Source organism: Tursiops truncatus, chromosome 6 (assembly GCF_011762595.2).
Source record: "Tursiops truncatus isolate mTurTru1 chromosome 6, mTurTru1.mat.Y, whole genome shotgun sequence".
Classification (NCBI taxonomy): Eukaryota; Metazoa; Chordata; class Mammalia; order Artiodactyla; family Delphinidae; genus Tursiops; species Tursiops truncatus.
This window is the reverse complement of record NC_047039.1, coordinates 73,466,076-73,481,606: the sequence shown is the minus strand read 5'-3', so window position 1 is coordinate 73,481,606 and position 15,531 is coordinate 73,466,076. Positions and strand designations below refer to the sequence as shown.

Genomic DNA, 15,531 nt, shown 5'->3' with positions numbered 1-15,531 from the left:
GGAGAGGGTGTCAAGGGCTCTACTCCCACCAAAAGGCAGTGCTGGTTTGCCCCTACTCTTCTGAGGGTCTGGGACCTGAGACCAAGGGGAGGTCGTTTTGGGAATGTCTCCACCTCCCTGCTCAGCTCTGAGGCCTCCTCTACCTGTGGACGTAACCAGAGTCAGTTCCCTCAATGTGACGAGATGGCCCAGTGGTCAGATCCCCGACACCAAATTTGGGTATCACCACCGCCACTTACTAGCTGTGATCCTTACTAGCTGTAAACACAACCCAATCAGTTGTGTTCCCTGTGCCTCAGTTTCTTCCTTGGTTAAAGGGCAGTGATGATAATACATGGCTAACTCACAGGGTGAAGATTAAATGAAATAAATATGTAAAGTGATTACTAGAGTGCTTTTCACAGAGTGAATACTCATAAATGTTTGTTACCATTCTTCTTAGGTTTATTATATAAATAAACATTTCTGGAAAATAATGCTTATACAATAGATGAAAAAAGTAATTTTTAATTTAGTCTCCACATCTTAACACAAAGTACAAAATAATTCTATTCAGTCAGTGTGTTACTAGCAATACTACTTTTTACTGTTTGTGACTTAAAATTGATATTTTGAGGATTCAGTAACACCCTTATCCATGTGGTACAGTTAATATAAAGAAATAGCATGAATGGCATGGCATTCTAGGAAGAACAAGAAAGTAGAACTAGACATATCTAGATTGGAATGCTAGCTTTATTCCTTATTGCCTTTTTGGATAACTTCTCGAGGCCACATTTCCCTCAGCTCTGAAGTGGGGAACATGAGGCCTACTAGGAGGGCCATTGTGGGGATGAGGAGAGCCGTGAGGCCCTCATACAGTTCCCAGTGTGTAGAAGATGTGTCCCATGTTATGGCAGTTCAGCGCAGTGTACTGTGCTGAGAAGGGGGGGAGGGGGAGGGAGGTGACAGAAAGGGCTGGGAGCCCCTGCGGGGAGACCCGTTGCCCCTCTGCTGATGCTGAGGCTACGGAATCTAATGGCTCAAATGCAAGGACCTGATTTTCTTCAGTTCTTCTCAAGGTGCCAAATAGACAAGAACCTGTACATTTACTTAAACCCTGTACTACAAGTATCTGTATGACCTCCTGGTTCACCTCTTCATGACCCAGCTGGGGCAGACTGACGTTTCCAACCTCACAGTTATCTGTAAGGTGGACAGTTTACCCTCAGATAATTAGGAATTGGATGTAACAATAAAACCGTTTAACATTTCGGTGGAGTTTCCCTTTTACTAAATGCAAACGAGTATATTCTATCCACTTCTTAATTTTTCTTCTATGTGAGAGGTTAAGCAAAAACTTTACAAAATATGACAAGAGATTTTCTTTCTTTTCAAAATCCATATTATTAACTAAATAGCTGTATTGTTTCCAAAAGGGGTTGTTCAAGAATCTACTCATAGATTCCTATCTGTGTCCCATAAATGAAGCATTATTCACATAAGAATGGGCAGCATATGTTTAATTTCCACACCAGTAATGCCATAGAATAAAACCCAGGTCATGTTGATATTCAGTAATGCTTTTCAGCTTCAGTTTCTAACAAAGCATTGCTCATGACTATTGTTAAAAATCACTCTGTGCAACACTGAGGGACTTCGTATCATTGAATGGACTGTGATTATGAAATTCATTCTTGTAAGATAGAAAACATCATCTCACTCTGAACACTGTCCATGAAAATGGGCATTGATCGAGAAGAAACCAGTTTGGACATAGTGGTAACCAGCACTGAACCTATGAATATAAGATGATGTCCTTCTTTCTGTTTATTTGGCATTTGATGATCAGTTGTAGGGGGTATGGGAAGGAAGAGCCTCAAGCCTACTGAACGTATGTGCATGGCCTACGGAATGGTAGAAGGTGTACATGATGGGTGGAGTGTGCTACAGGGGCGCTAAGGAGAGAGAGGGAGGGGTGGGGACTGACCATTGGTTGGAAGGCCTGACTATAAAAATGAGGTGAGGACAGAGGCCTTAAAAGTGGGTCAGATAACACTGAAGAGAACTCAGTGGACCTGAAATCTCTTTACAAGGCTGGATTTAAGATCCCCTGTTTGCCAAAGAAGGACAAGTGAAATTAGAATCTGGTAAGTTTTTAAGTAACAAATTTGGTGCTCTAGACCTGTTGGAAAGCCAAGAAAAGGGGGCTTTCTGGATACAGAACCTTGGCTTCTGAAAAAAGGCAGAGTTTGGTGAAATTAGTAATTAAAGACTTATTTCTCACCTCGTTTCATGCCTCAGGCGATGATGACCTGGCTTCAGCGCTCTTGTTCAAAGGGGTTTGTCCACAAGGATCAGTTGCTTAGAGTCTAAAATGTGCTTGAAAGGAGGGGAAAAAAACAACTGAGAAATGAGAGGAAGGGAATTTCGGATTATGCTCTAACCAGATCACCCTGGAAGAGTGAACAGCACTGCACCTGTTGATATGTTCTGTATGCCTGGAGTAGACGCCTCTGTTCGAAGAACTAGTGTGCTTTTCAGAGTTCTGACCTCACACATCCAGCAGGGCCAGCAAAGTTAGAAAGAGAACAACCCTTTCCTCCTATACTTGAGGGCAGCGAGTGAGCCTCACAGAAGTGGCAAAGGCAGGGCCCCAAAGCTGGAGCACTTACGAAGGTACAAGGCAGCATTCACATAGAAAGAACGATGGCAGTGTGTACCGAGCTTTGCAAAATGAACTTGGACACTAAATTTTCTCCGAATATATGTACCGGGGCAAGATGAGTAAATTGCTTGATCTTTAGGATTTAAAATTAAAATAACCATTTTCCTATCTCCTACCCGCTGCCCCAAACACAACACAACAAAACAAAAAAACCAACCTATTTTGGGCAAGGGAAAGAATCCAACAACAATATGCAGAAACTATTTAAACTTTCAGAGGAGAGATAAGAATGCTGTTAGAAAAGAGCTGCTAGAGATAGAAAGAGAGTATGTGTAATGGGTTGGTCAATGAGGTTAGGCAAGATAAGAATAATTTAGTTGAGAATATGTATGAGGATTTAAAAAATGGCAAAATGGATGCTGCAAAAAAACCAAAGTAAAGAAAATCAAAGCTGCTTATTTTTGCTGAAGTGCATTTTATCTTCGAATGGTGTGTTAATGAATTAGAAAGTTAAAGAAGCTCTGAAATAAGGACAAATTTTTAAAAAACATTATGGAAATTAAAGCGTTCTCTTTTCATTCCATGACTTTGAATGAGATACTCTTACTTGACCCGTCCCTGAGCACGTGATTCTAGCGCAGAGATGGTGGCTCTTTTGAACCCTGAGTGTGAGCATCCTGATCACCTCTCCTCCATGCATTTGTGTTAGACTTTTTCTTACTAGTGTAAAGGCTGTTTTATGACACGTTGCTAATTCTCTTATTTCTCTGCCACCTCTATTTTTAGGATGAAATAAGAGCATTTAGGAAATGACTGCTATTGAAACTTTCCTAGGCACAGCTTAAGTAATGCTGGATGGCTTGGGTAAATGTATGAAGTCTTTACAGTCAAATCAAATATTTTTAGGGGTCTGACAGAGGGACAGTGGAGGATTCTAGGAGTCTGGTGTTCTGCCTGCACAAATAACCAATGCAAAGTATGTGCAAATAGGGTATTATACGGGGAACAGAGTTAAGATACATTATTTCCATGCAAATGTGGTGTTTGGAGAGAAAAAATATTTTGAATAAAAATTTTAGTAAAATGCTAAGGAATAAAGTATAAAGCATGTCAAGCAAACAAATCAGTGCCCGTCTGGAGGATTAGCTTTTATGTGTTTCGTAAGTTAGGCAGATAAAAGGAGCGACTAAATTGTAGTTTTGCTTTAGTTCAGTATGTATGATTTGGCGCGTTAACAGAATTTCTGCATGTAAAATTAATACAAATGGACAGAAATGTTATCTCATAACTGGAAAATTATTCTAAAGATCAAGACAAAAGCTCCAAATCAGAATGAGATGGCAATATATTAAAATTTCTAGGCTGTGGTAACTTAAGATTCTGGGGAAACATAACAAAAGAATAGATAGAGAGATAGTAGTGCATTGGATAAGAATAAACAATGATGTATTTTGACAAAGAGAAGCAAACTAATTGAATACAGCACGCAGAACTCATTAGAGACTAAGATAATAAAGGGAAGAGAAAAAAGCAAGAAACGATTCTGCCTAGTGTCAAGGGTCTAGCTTAGACAGCAAATTGGAAATGAACTTGCAGCACGACATGGGATGTGGAGAGATCAACATTGTGTCAGTAAGCATTGGGGTAATGATCCTTCTTTGAAAGTATTCTGAAAATGCCTGGAATGCCATATTTACAGACAAAGGCAAGATGCTAGAAACAGGTCAGAAATGAATAAACAGCCTTATCGAATATTAGATACGATTAAATAAATCTTTGAAATATTCAATTCAGATTGTATATTTTGACTAATAGTGGAAGAAATAAAAATTGTTCTGAGGGGTTTAGTTTAAGAGAAGATACATGGTATTTGAAGGGAAACTGGGCATAAAGGATGGAGAGTGACAAAGGGGAGTTCAGCCTTTATGGGCAGAATATAAAATTTTTTTCTGATTTGATTCTTTGTGCTGAAAATGGAATCTCTTCTATGACCCCTCCCATCCTCTACTCTCTGAGGGGCAAACGGCTTTAGTGCTCCAGTGCATCAAACACTCAAGGGGCTTCGCTGGGCTAATTGTTAGTGAGTAATCTGGAGGCTCCCACTCTGCTCTTCCGATTTATAGGAACGATTATTTTCCTTATCTTTTTCATAAACCCACACCAAAGACTTTTTTCCAAAAGCTGACATTCTTCTCAGCCAGAGTCCCATGTGCAGAATAAACAGACTGTGTCAAGTTTTTTAGATTCAGTTACGCTCCCCGCCCCCCCAACCAAGGCAAGCAGAACGCCAACCACAAGATAACCCCAAATAGGTATTTTAAGAGTCATCTTATACTGAGGCATTAGAGGACTGGAGACAATGAACAGACATTTAAACCGTTTTCACTCTTGCAACTAACCACTTGCCTCCTTCCTGCCTCACCCCACCACGCCCAGCAAAGTTGTTTGGCTGAGCTGTTGTCACGCTTTCTTAGTTAGATATTTTCTCTGGGAACACTAGTTTTGAAGGATAAGGGTTCCAGAAGTCACCCAAGAATTAGTATTTTGAAATATGTATAGTTATAGGAGGAATTATTGCTAGTGTTCTAGAATGAGATTCTCAAACTTTTTAGACTCAGTACTTCTTTACATTCTTAAAAATTATTGTGGACTCCAGTATGGGCTTTTGTTTATATGGGCTAGGTCTACCGATATTTACCCTGTTAGAAATTAAAATTGAGACACTGTCAAAACACAAGAAGCATACACAAGCACGCATTCCATTAGTTGTGAGAACAATGGCGTCGTCACATGTTTTGTAGCCTCTGGAAACTCCACTGCACAGTCATGAGAAAATGTGAGCAATAAAGGCATAACGTGTCTTAGTGTTACAGTGAAAGCAATTAGCTCCCCGCCCCGCCAGACCTTCTTCAGGGGTCTCAACAACCCCAGGGGTGCCCAGATCACACTGTGAGAACTACTGATCTAGAGTAATTGCTAAGAAATAGAATTAGTACATGAGCTGATAATTAGCTCATAAAACATCTTTAGTAAATGCATTATTTGAAAGGGTATGGATGAAATGATACTAGTTGTGACATGAAATTCCGTGAAAGTACAACAAAAGCTCTAGAGAATAACATTGTGTATGCATATTACTTACATGATTATATATGCTAGTTACTAACATTTAATAACACATGTAGCATTCATATATTGAGAATCTATGTATTTAACATTAAGAATAATAATATGAACATTCTACTTCATCTGGTAGGATTACATATATTCAGAGATTCTCTAAATCTCCAGCTAGAACAGACTAATGGTGCACCCCCAGCAGATGTCCCCAATGCAGCTGGCATTCCTTACCTGTGTGCGTTAGCACCAAACTACATATAAAGCGGCAAAACTAGTTTTTGCCAGATGGAAGTTTAGGGAGCGAGGCAAGCAAATAGGAAACAATCTGGTGATTTTTTGAAGCCTAATAATCAGTCTTTGGCTGAGCCCTAAGAACTGTTTATTTTCTTTGATAAAGGCAGAAAAGGTATTAAATCCTTTATGGTTTAAAATTATAAACTGAAAGAATAGGTCAATTTGTTTTAAGATCTTTGCTTTGAAATGTAGGATATGTGTCTTCAGTTTTTAGTAACGTTCAGTGTATCTGCCGGTGTTCAGGAACTGTACGTCATTTATTTGTTATATCGTCAGTCAAAGCAAGCGTGAAGCTCTTTCCCAAACGTGGGAGACCCCAGTTAGCTTTTCTAGGCAGCTGCTTCTCTGTTTATTTTTTTTGGATCACTGAAGTGGTAGCTGTGATAAGCTTTACCATAGCTTTCGTGGGGCAGATACAAGTAACTTGTCCACAGCACTTTCTTTCTTTGAATGCGCAGCCACAGATAATATTCTGGTCTTCATAAAGTTCATTCTACATCACTTATTCTTTCATTTGTTTTGTAAACACCCTATTATCAGGTAATATAAATTTGAATGTCCCACCAACCGAAATCTTTCCTGCTAACCAGACCCCTTTTGTTTTGAGCCACTGGAATCCATTTTTAAAAAGAATTCAAAATTCATTCCAGGATTCTGTGGGGCATTCTTTCTGCACTGTAGCAACTCATAATGCTCCCACTTTCTAGGAGAAATGGTTGGACTATTAGAAATTAGTTACTTAGATGCTTCTTTTTTTCCTGAAGAGCATAGTCACTGCTAAAAATTCAATTTAATTAAGTTGTGTAAATACATTTTCTGACAGGTTTCTCCAGTTGTATTTAATTTTGCAAAATTAAAAAATGGCACTGCCTTTCTTTTTAAATGCTGAGGACAGTATGTGAGAGCATTTTGGTAGGCCCCTAAATCATATTAAAAGTTTAAACCTTATGGGGAAGATCCTTATGCTCTTTTAATATCAGCATTTATTGACTTTGAATCTAGTTTCAACAAAAGACATATTGTCAAGATGATAATACCACTTTTCTTGTGCTTAGAGGTAAAGCTCTTTTTCTCTGTGCTGTGCTTTACACTCAGTACTTGCGGCCAGCAAATGGGAGGGGTTCACTCCCACACCAAGTAATTCTATACCAGCTGATGCCCTACAATTCAATTCAATTCAATTCTGACACTTATCTACCTGTAGTTAGTGTCAGACCCCACAGGCTAAGGGTTCAGTCCCACAAGACTGCACTTCTGATGCTGATCGCAAATCCAGGTTGTTCCATGGGCTTCTGACCAGCTGGCTATAAATGAGAGGTTTCCCCCGATCCTCTCCTCAGGGTTGGCAATTTGCTAGAGTGGCTCAGAGCACTCAGAAAACAATTTACTTACTAGATTACTGGTTTATTATAAAGGGCTATAACCCAGGAACAGCCAGAAAGAAGAGTTGCATAGTGCAAGGTATGTGGAAGGGCGCAGTACTACCATCCCCTCTCCGTGGGAGGTGCGCCACCCTCCCAGCATGTCCAACCTGGGAAGCTTTTCACACCTTGTACTTTAGGGATTTTTATGGAGGCTTCATGGTATAGGCATGGTTGATTAAATCATTGGCCCTTGGTGATTGATTCAGTTGAAGGGCTACCTAATCATGTGGTTGGTTTCCCTGGAGGAACCAGCCCCCATCCTGTGGTTATCTAGGGGCTTTCCAAAAATCACGCATTAACATAAACTCTCTTGTGTTTGGAAAAGGCTTGCTATAGATAACAAAAGGCTCTCCTTTCACCTTTATGACTCTTGTCACTTAGGAAATTCCAGAAGTTTTAGGAGCTCTGTACCAGGAATAGGGATGAAGACTAAATATGTATTTCTTATTATAAATCACATCACAGTCCTCACCCTTTTCTTTTTCTCTCTCATCGTAGAAGTGCTCTCTTTTCACGCTCATTAAAAAAAAAAAAAAAAATCAGTTTTAGGGAAATGTAAGTTGTCCAAAATCATGAATGATTTTAGTGAGTTTGAAAAGGGACTTTTCTACCTCTGGTGCGACAGTAACCTTAGATACGGGGACTGGTAATTTCAAAATCATAAAGGCAAAGGATAGTTTTTGTGGGCTGTAAATCTAGCACAGCTCCTGGGAAAATTTTTAAAAAACCTAATTTCTACTTTTTGTGCTTTTTCTCTCTTCCCAAACTCAGTAACTAAAATACACCTAACCCTCAGGAAAGTTGTACGGGTTGGGGATGGACACTTTTGGTGTTTTCTTTTCCTTCCCCTTAACAAGTACAAAGAAACGAGTTTATTAAAACCTACCGAGCTTTTACTTTTCAGCAAAGCGCTCTTAGAATTCCAGTCTGTTCTTGGGCTCTCGTTTTCACCTTCCTCTTTATTTTGCTTTGTATCTGGCTTATTTGGCATTCTCGGCTCTCTGAGCATGCTGACTTCCTGAAAATGAGCAGAACTTACACTTCTTTGTACTTACATGTCTGAGGTTTGCAAAACCCCCAAGACCTTGAGCACGTCTCTTCATTTCCCTGAACTCCAATTTTCTTAGTAGTAAAATGAAGATGTGGGACTAAAATATCTCTAAAGTTCATCCCAACTCTGCTATTATAGCAACAGTAATAATCCTTAACTTTGGATAGCTTGTTATGGGCCAGGAATCTATGTTGTCTTATTTAATGTCTTTAGAAACAGCAGTTAGGCACCACTATTTTCTCTATTTTACAGATGAGGCTTTGAGAAGTTGGTGGATGTTCCCAAGATCGCAGAGCTAATGAGTAGTAGAGCTGGGGTTTCAAGCCATGGTCTTCTCCACATAGCTTTTCTCCACTATGCCTGCTGCTTCCTAAAACAGGGAAAGTCAAGCGCCCGCCATTTTTATTGAGGGCTTGCTTTGTGCCAGGCAAACTGCTAGGCACTTTGAGCAGAGTCCTATGATGTAAATATTATTATCTCAGTTTTGTAGACAAGGAAATTGAGGCTCAGAGATAATAAACTTGTTCAAGAAACAACCACTGGTAAATAGTAAGGAAGAATTTGAATCAAAATCTCTTATAGGGCTTCCCTGGTGGCGCAGTGGTTGAGAGTCCGCCTGCCGATGCAGGGGACACGGGTTCGTGCCCCGGTCCGGGAAGATCCCACATGCCGCTTTGCGGCTGGGCCCGTGAGCCATGGCTGCTGAGCCTGCGCGTCCGGAGCCTGTGCTCCGCCACGGGAGAGGCCACAACAGTGAGAGGCCCGCGTACCGCAAAAATTAAAAAAAAAAAAAAAATCTCTTATAAAGCTTTCACTCTTATATGCCCCTAAGGGCTCCCAGCTTATGAAAGCTTGGTTGAGGAAAGAGGAGAAGGAACGGGGGGAATATACTCCTCTCATCAGCTTTTGTGATTCTGGACTGCAGCTGCCCCTAAAACATCTGTGCTTCTGGATCCAAGGTTGCATGCAAGAAGGCATGGATGGACAAGAATGGAGCTTTGACCTGGTGTTAGGAACTGGAAGTCAATGACCATATGTATCTCTGGACAGAATAAGGACCAAGTGCTTGAGTCTCTTTCTTGCCAGGACCACTTTACAGCATATGGGTTAGCTAGATGGACCCAGCGTTTTCAAAAAACTGCACCGGAGCAGTGGGTCTCAAATTATGGTTCCAGGACCAGAACCATTACCACCACTTGGGAACTTGTTAGAAATGCAGATTCTCAGGCCCTGCCCCAGACCCACTGAATCAGGAACATGGGAAGAGTGGGACCCAGGAATCTGTTTAAACAAGCCCTTCAGGTGATTCTGATATAGACTCAGGTTTGAGAGCCACTGCACCCAGCAGGCACTTTCTTCTGTCAGTGGTGTGGCTAGCTATAAGACAAGAGCATGGGTTAAGGGCCAAATCTTCAAGACTGAGGTTTTGAAAATGGTGCTTTTATCTTTTCACTGTTGAACACACAGCTTTTCATCTTTGCAAATAAACAAATGCCCTTATGGTAAAACACCTGCTACTTCTCCAAAATAAGGTCCCCTTCAGAGTGGTATTAAACTGCACGTCCTTCAGAGACCTGATTCAAGAGTAAGAAGTCTTGACAGATGGGTTTATTGAATTTCTCCCATTTTACAAACTTTCTTCCTTCATGGAAACAGCTGCGTTGACTTTGGCTCTCTGAACAGTTTAGGAAAGAGAAATGAACGGCAGTCTTTTGCCCTTAAAGAAAACAGAAGCAAGGAGAGGGTGTAAATGGTAGCCAGTGTTATGAGACAGTGAAGGTTTCTGGCTTTCTTTTGGAAGAATCTTCACAGTCATTGTCATTGAAGGACTGAACTGTGACACAAAATCCCAAAGGAGAGAAGACTTCTTCCTCCTCAAAATCTCCCTCTCTGAACCCTCACCCTTGCTAAGTAAGCATTGCTGATTTCTGGCAAGTTTCTTAACTCACAGTGTCCTTGGGGCAGTGGCCCTTCCCTAGTAAAAGGAGGCATTTACAGTTCAGGGACTGCTGAGTGAAATGTAGGGTATATTAGCAGGAGACCAGTGTGCCAACCAGACCTCACAACTCAACTGCCACAGCCTGCCCTCTTTGGGAAGGGATGAGCTTCCCTAAGGGCACTGAACGAAGGCAGGATGTATAGGCTGGCGTTTTGGCCTCAGTTTGAGGGGGTGGGGTGGGGCAGACAGCGTATTCTCCAGGCATCTCGCGTCTCTAGTCTTTGCCACCGGGAGGCACTGAGATTCCTAACTCCTTATTCACCATCATGGAAAGTTTTGCTTTTGTTGCAGCTTGCTTTATTCATTGTTTTCTTTTATGATTTAAATTTTTCCCCCATTTCAAATAACCCCACCCCGCTTTGGTTTCATAACCGTTTGCCTTTTCTCTTGCTCCGAAATATAGTAGAACGGAGACACTGGGCAAAATGGCCAACGTGCTGAATAAAGCCAGCTGGTGCGGAGCGTCCTGAAGGCGGCTGGCTTTCCAGGCAGGTTGGAGGAGAAAAAGGCTTCACATCCCCATAGGAACTTGCCAGGAGCAAGTGCTAGAAGAATCACCTACACAACTTCGTGAAGGGAATGTTTTGTTTTGTTTTGTTTTTCTCCCCTTGTTTAAACCCTGCGAGTATTTCTGAAGCTGCAGAAATGCTAGTAGCTTTGAGCACGATGTGGGGCTGGCTGATGCTTCTGGCAGTTTTGCACGATTTTCTTCTCACTCAGGGCAGCCACTCATTCAGGGATTGTTTCTGTCTTCAGGGAAGTCTCCCTCCATGTCTGTTTTGCAAGCATTTTGGTTAAGTCAGAGACATCCTTTGTCTTCAGATGAAGCCATTTTTCCTGAAACACCAAAATCTTGAGAATTGGGGAGCCTATGACAGTGTTAAACAAACTTGGTAGTTTCTACTTCACGAACTGTTATTTTGGTGAGGGGTCAGCAGGGCACAGGAATTGGGCAGCTTGGGATTGGGGCGAGTCGACAAAGCACATGGGGGTATGACAGCATGGAAGGGGGTGAATTTTCCTCAGAAACTAAAGACTGTTCATACCGTGGTTCACGAGTGATCCAGAAACGTAGTGCAGAAGCAAGTATATTGAAATCCAAGTGCTGAAAAGAACCAGCCCCTTTCTCCTATGAGAAGGAACCACTGTTCCTCAGCCTGCCTAGAAAAGCACCCTTCCCTGCTCTTTGTTTCTTCTCTGTGAACTAGGCAACGAGCGTTCAGGTGAGTGAGGTATCTGGGTGTTTTAGATGCTACTGAGACAGTTCTGAGACTCCATAGGTAGCGTGATGTCACTTCCCCAGGCACTGGCGGAGGTGAGGCTAGTGTATTAGGCGGAGGCTGAAGCACACTGTGGAGTGTCAGGGTAAAGAGTGTGTTGTTTATACTGGGAGGTGGGTAGATGGGGGTATTCATTTGATTTCAGTTAACTGGTAGAATTCAGATGGGGAAAACATGTTGCCTTATATTTCCAGCTCCTGTGTTTTCCCAGTCACCTCAACATCTTAATTGATTTTACTAATCACTTTGGTTCTCTTACAAGAGAGTTTCTTGAGTTAATAAGCTGTGAACTGAAATGTTTGCATTCTGATTTCAAGAGTTTGCTTTTTCCTTAGAAGGGTGCTAACTCTGTTAAGCATGCCTTTGATATATGTGTATGATAAGAACAATAGACTTAGTGGAGTGGAAATCATTAAGTTAAATGCTCAGCTAGTTTCACTCTGAATCAGTATCATGTTCTTATGTATCTCAGCTGCACACGGGCACTTTAAAAATAGTTTTTCTCTGTTACAAAAATAATTAGAAAATACAGATAAGTTTAAAAAGTAGAAAAACTTCCATCAAGTGTCACTTCCCAATAGACTTATCATAAATACTTGTGGAATATATCTTTCTAGCCTTTTTTCTTATGCTTTTCCTCTTTCTCTCTCTTACCAAAAATTGGCTCTCAGCCCATCATTTTCTTGAACCTCATTGTGAATGCCTTTCCATGTCATTTGACCATCTTTTCTAGCCTTGTATTAATGACTGTGCAGGTTCCCATTGTATGGCTTATGAATAGCTTGCATAATCAGCTCAGACTGTTGGGTGTGTAGACCGTTCTGGTTGTTCACTAATATAAGCAGTGCCACAGTGAAGCTCTTGAAACCCTTTTACCCTTGCTTGATTGCAAGTTTTAGATAAATTCCTGGAAGTGTTATTTGCTAGGTCCCAAGCTTTTGCCACATCACCCTCCAGGATGGCTTATTTTTCTGGGATTCTGGGTTCAATTTCGAGCAACTAAATACAAGATCTGGAGCAGGATTTTTCCTCTCCCATATTCCGTATTACTTCTCTATTCTGTGTATCATCGGGGGAAAGGGAAAAGAGCTTCCAATGGACTCCTGTGGTAGCAGGGCCCGTTTTTCACAAAACCGTGTGAAGACGTGGCACTACATTCATAACATCATTTAAAATCATTCTCGGTAGTTGATGGAGTCAGCAGCACTTAGAGTAGGAATCCTCTATACACCCTTGATTGGTGTCCATAAAACTCCATGAAAGACAATGATTGGGCAGAAAACAGGTTGTGACTGACAAGGTCAGCCACCTATTTCCATCTGTTAAAAAATAATTAGCCAAAAGGTCACCATTCATTTATTCACCAAAGAGATTTTTGAGCCCCTTCTACATGCCTTGCAGTATTCTGGGTGCTTGGAGCAAACCAGTGAGCAGCTCCTGTACCTGTGCAGCTGACATGGAAGCCTACGATGGGGGAGGTGGTATGCAATAATTTATATAGTGCGTTAGAAGATGATCAATGTCACAAGAACAAAATAGATAGCAGTACAGGGGGGATGGGACAAGGTTGTACATAATGAAGGAGGATGTTGGCCTCAGTGAGACACTGACGTTTGGGCCAAGAAATTTGCAGGATGGGCGGGATGGAGCATGCCGTGGTCCAGGACGGCAAGGACTTGAAGAGTTGTTGCACACCCAGGCACACCAACCCAGAATGTATCCAGCCCCAGTTGCTGCCTTGTTTATGGTCATCCGGAGCACCGTCTTCGCTGCCAGGCCTGTCATGCTGGGGCAGACCCTGGGAAGCATATCCTTTTTATGTAATGAAAAGTGCAAAACACACTCAAGGTATACCTGGGTCAGCTGGGGTAGACGAACGGAAAAGGAATTGGTCTCAGAAGGAACCAAAAACTCTCTACAATGAATAAGAATTCTTTTTCACAGCGAGCTAAATACAATTTAGGATGCCATGAAATTCATGAAGTAGGCTGTCTAAAATGAAAATACAGTCTAGTGAAATATCTAGGCTTATTGGTAATATCTAAACTACATGAGAAAAGGTATAAATAATCCCGTTTGGAGTTCAGTGGAAGTAGACGAGTGATTATGAATCCCTAAATCCTAAAGGATCAGCCAGGACATGTTTCTCATCTTGCTCCCATTTTACAGTGGGGGAAACCGAGGCACAGGCAGTTGCAGGACTTGTTCCCAAGCTGGCATGAACTCGCCGCTGAGTTGCTGTGAGCCTGATTCACAGAGCTGCATTCCCTCCCACAGTGGGTCTCTCCCAGGGCCAGTGTGTTTCTGTCAAGCTTCCTTGTTCATTAGAAGGACTGATTGATAAATACATTTCTAAATAACGTCAATTAGGAGATAATTTCCTCTCACCTTTCCTTGAGCTGATAATCAGTTTCTACTCGTTAATGTGCTGTGTGGCACACTTGGACGCTAAACGAATTACTGAACTCTGTATTTTCCTTGAAGGAAAATGTACTGCGTACATCATGAAAGCTAGATGAAGCTGGTAAAATTCATCTAACCGGGAATTTTCAAGCCCAGCCACACAGCAGAACCCAAGGGGTAGAATTAAGTTCAACCTCAGTGAACTGACTGAATGAGATTTTTCTGACCTGGTCTGACTTGTTTGTAGACACAACCCAAATCTTTCTATTGAATCTCACTCTATAAAACCTGCCCCTCAAGTGGTTACTTTGCAAGAATATGTTTTTTAATCAGTAAAACCATTATGTATAATATTTATTAGATATTGAGTGGTTGGTTGTCAAGAAAATCATCACAGCTAGAATTTGCCCTTGTAATAAGTCTGGACAGATATTACTCAAAGGCATATGTTCAACAAGAGCAGTCAGTCTCTAGGAAGAATAATTTAAGAATGACTTGCCACAGAAAAAAGAAAAATAGGCATTTGAGAATTACAGTTAAAGCTTCAGTCTGTTCCTGTATCTTTTCCAGATTTTTCACATGCTCTTTGTCATTACTTTTCAGACTCATCATTTTGTTCATCTTAAAGTGTTACTCAAAATCCCTTATAAACTTTAAAATTTCTATCTCAAAATATTTAGCTTGGGCTTCCCTGGTGGCGCAGTGGTTGAGAGTCTCCGCCTGCCGATGCAGGGGACGCGGGTTCGTGCCCCGGTCCGGGAAGATCCCACATGCCGTGGAGCGGCTGGGCCCGTGAGCCATGGCCGCTGACCCTGCGCATCCGGAGTCTGTGCTCCGCAACGGGAGAGGCCATAACAGTGAGAGGCCCGCGTACCGCAAAAAAAAAAAACAAAAAAAAATTAGCTTAATAACACCATGATAGACTTTAATTTTTATACCCCACTCTACCCCCCCCCCTTTTTTCCCTCTAGGAAGGTGTTTATCATGTTTTCTTTTTTTTTAAAACATCTTTATTGGAGTATAATTGCTTTACAATGGTGTGTTAGTTTCTGCTGTATAACAGTGAGTCAGCTATACGTATACGTATATCCCCATATCCCCTCCCTCGTGCGTCTCCCTCCCACCCTCCCTATCCCACCCCTCTAGGTGGTGACAAAGCACCGAGCTGATCTCCCTGTGCTATGCGGCTGCTTCCCACTAGCTGTCTCTTTTACATTTGATAGTGTGTATATGTCCACGCCACTCTCTCACTTTGTCCCAGCTTACCCTTCCCCCTCCCCGTGTCCTCAAGTCCATTCTCTACATCTGCATCT

The 15,531-nt window shown here is 41.6% G+C and overlaps 1 protein-coding gene across 1 annotated transcript in view; it reads left to right on the top strand.

The window, feature by feature from the left end:
- Window positions 1-15,531, top strand: part of LOC101318960 (guanine nucleotide-binding protein G(q) subunit alpha) — a 288,466-nt gene that overhangs the window by 127,093 nt on the left and 145,842 nt on the right. The gene's annotated exons all lie outside the window — the stretch shown is intronic.